Source organism: Palaemon carinicauda, chromosome 37, assembly GCF_036898095.1.
Source record: "Palaemon carinicauda isolate YSFRI2023 chromosome 37, ASM3689809v2, whole genome shotgun sequence".
Lineage (NCBI taxonomy): Eukaryota > Metazoa > Arthropoda > Malacostraca > Decapoda > Palaemonidae > Palaemon > Palaemon carinicauda.
The window spans coordinates 19,756,833-19,760,878 of NC_090761.1; positions in this window are offsets into that span (position 1 = coordinate 19,756,833).

The window sequence follows — 4,046 nt, forward strand, 5'->3', positions numbered from 1 at the left end:
AATAATAATAATAATAATAATAATAATAATAATAATATACCCAGTTTCAGAGCACTGAGTTCAAATTCTGTAAGTCCGGGGTTCGATGACGGTCTAAGGTGAAAATAGGAAAGGGATTTAATAATAATAATAATAATAATAATAATAATAATAATAATAATAATATACCCAGTTTCAGAGCACTGTGTTCAAATTCTGTAAGTCCGGGGTTCGATGACAGTCTAAGGTGAAAATAGGAAAGGGATTTAATAATAATAATAATAATAATAATAATAATAATAATAATAATAATAATAATAATATACCCAGTTTCAGAGCACTGAGTTCAAATTCTGTAAGTCCGGGGTTCGATGACGGTCTAAGGTGAAAATAGGAAAGGGATTTAATAATAATAATAATAATAATAATAATAATAATAATAATAATAATAATAATAATATACCCAGTTTCAGAGCACTGTGTTCAAATTCTGTAAGTCCGGGGTTCGATGACAGTCTAAGGTGAAAATAGGAAAGGGATTTAATAATAATAATAATAATAATAATAATAATAATAATAATATACCCAGTTTCAGAGCACTGAGTTCAAATTCTGTAAGTCCGGGGTTCGATGACGGTCTAAGGTGAAAATAGGAAAGGGATTTAATAATAATAATAATAATAATAATAATAATAATAATATACCCAGTTTCAGAGCACTGAGTTCAAATTCTGTAAGTCCGGGGTTCGATGACGGTCTAACGCCCAGTAATCAACCACGCTGTAAATGGCTATTTGACCCATATATAGGAATGGCAACTGCGAGAAAACCTGTAATCCCAAAGGAACATCGTTCTTGAAATAAATATTCAAATAATACCGTAAGCGTACATTAATTAAAAAAGAACCCAACTAAAGAAAAATAAAAAGTTTGTGAAAGACATATATAACATTAATAAAAAGAAATGGTGAAAAGAAAAAAAAATCCACAATATTGAGCTATTAGATCTTAATCTCTATTGTAGTTTCAGGACCATTCTTCGACGTGTCGTCTAAACCACACACTGTTTTTGTGAGAAAACTTTTCCCCTTGAAATTTGTTATATCCATAAAATATAATTTATGAGAAAACGGGTGATATTTTTGGAGACACCAAAACGAAGAAGATCAGGGAGATAGAGATGAGTTTTCCTATCACGAGGAACCCTCCGGAAAACTTAACTGGAAAAACATTGCAACAACAGCCGGGGGTGTCGCCATGAAAAACAGTGGAACTTGAATGCTTTGGTAATTAGAAAATAAGGAGTTTGATAGACTAATAGGTTAAATCAACCTTTTCTAACTAAAAAATACACAAAGCAGAGAAAGAGTAAAAGAGGGTGTGGTTACTCAGTAAGGGAATAGGGCCATCTACATACATACATACATATATTATATATAAATTATATATATATATATATATATATATATATATATATATATATATAATACATGTGTAAAAACAACTGTATACATACACATAATATTTGCTGTATATATATATATATATATATATATATATACTGTATATATATATATATATATATATATATATATATATATATACACATATATATAATACATGTGTAAATACTAATGTATACATACATATAATATTTGCTGTATATGAGTCTTTTTATTGTTTATATATGACATATCTGTTTTTGACGTTGTTAATAGTTTATATAAGACATATCTGTTTTGACGCTGTTACTGTTTTTAGAATGATATATTGTTAATTTAGTCTCATCATTTATTTATTTCCTTATTTCCTTTCCTCACTAGGCTATTTTTCCCTGTTGGAGCCCTTGGGCTTATAGCATCTTGCTTTTCCAACTAGGGTTGTAGCTTGGCTAGTAATAATAATAATAATAATAATAATAATAATAATATATATATGTGTGTGTACATACAAATATATCGATACAGAATATATTTATATATAAATATATATATAATTACTAGTTTGACCATCACGAACCGTAAACGTTGTAAAACCCTTCGCACTTCAAAGCAATATCCTTGTCTCATTGGAAAGAAAAAAAAGGGGGAAACCAGAGTAATTCCTACGAATTGAAGTGAGTCTTACAAAAGGAAAATGAAGTAACTGAAGAATGAAGAGACAATCAAAGAAAATGAAGTAGTAGTGGAATGAGAGAATCTCACAAAGACAATGAAGTTACAGTAGAGTCAGGAGGGGAGATGGAAAGACAAATGAAATACCGAAAGGAGATTTGATAAGAAAAGAACATCAAGACAAAAGGAAAGGTGGAAGATTTCCACTATTTCTTTCTCTCTTTTTTGGAGTTTTTTTTTTTTTTTTACAACTGAAACCAGGCGAAATTAATCAAAGTGAGAAAAGTCTTGAAAGAAGTTGAAGAGATCTTGGGATGGATCAAAATAGTTGGAATGTTTAAATGCGAAAGAACGGGTATGATTACAAGCGGAGAATAAACGATAATAGAAGACTTATTGACATAAAAACAAGCCATTTGTTTATTTCCATCAGTATTTCATCCATGAGTTATTAAAAATTGGAAAATATTTTCTTTACATTACAAAAAAACAAAAGCCCATAAAATTCGAGAACAATGAGTTCTAGGAATACGATAATACGCATTTTTAAAAATGAATTCGAATAAAAATATTGAAAGAAGTTGAAATTTTTATTTCTATATGAGTAATGTTTCTGAAAAATTCTGACTAAAGGAAAAGATTATTAACAATATTCCATAGCTTTCTTAGGAAATACAATTTATTAATGACAAATACAAAATATGCATAATTCCCCTCTCAAATGGATTAGGATTTAAGTTTTGATTATAAATATAACAACTCTTTTAACTGATCGGTATTTGCGTGAATGACAATGAAGCCAGAAAGTTTCTAATATAACTCTTTAAGCCTATTTATCTTTATTTCAATTGTTCATTGCTTTTCACATAATTTATTTATTTCCTTTACTCACTGAGGTATTTTTTCCCTGTTGGAGCCCTTGGGCTTATAGCATCCTGGTTTTTCAACTAGGGTTGTAGCTTAGCTAATAATAATAATAATAATAATAATAATAATAATAATAATAATAATAATAGTAATGATATCCATGATGATACTAAATTTATAGAAACATAGATTTCCATGGAAAACAAAACAACATTTCATACATCTGTGTTATGTCATAAGACAATTAATATGAAAACAATATAAAACTGTGTTTTGTTCATGTTGGAATTAAATCTGTAATATCTTTTCGTAGTCGTAAACCTCAAGTTCCTTATCAACCCGAGCTTCCCCTCAAACTGCTCAGAATTATATAACATTCATAAAAACAAAATAATTCTTAGAGTGCAGAGCTCCGCTAGGGCAGCTTATTTAGGTCGACCTACTGCTTGACCTTGGCCTTGATCTTTGACCTAGGAGTTTCAAAATTGAATAATTTCCACGTCTTAATATAATCCCTGAAAGTTTCACTACTCGGGAGTAAAATTGTGGCCAGGAAGTTGTTCACAAACAGGGGTGAAAACATAACCTCTAACCAACTTCGTTGGTGGAGGTAATAACATCGTGAAAGAGCGTAATGCAACTGAATCAATTTTCTACAACTTGAAAAGGTAACTCATTTATGAAAGCCCGCGCCCACTTAATCCAAGATCTAAAGTTTTAGATTCTAAACGCTGTCGTCAGATAATCATTCCGTCTTTAAGAAGTCCTTTGCCTGCATATTTCCAGTCTTATTTTAAGAGGAGACTTTCCCTAAGGGAAACGGTTATACACATATTAAAGAAATTGAAAGAAAACTTGAATCAGAAAATGTATCCTCATATCCTCCTACGTCTACTAACGTTAAGAGCCTCTGTTAGATTTCACCAGTCGTCTCTATCTTGGGCAAGAAATGTATATATGAAAGTAAATCGAATTAATAGCATAGACTAATTTACTAAATAAAAATCACTCATTTATCTTACGTAAAATAAAAATTAATAAAAAAAAAATCTCACATACATTCGCGTGTGTGTGCATTTTTGCTTA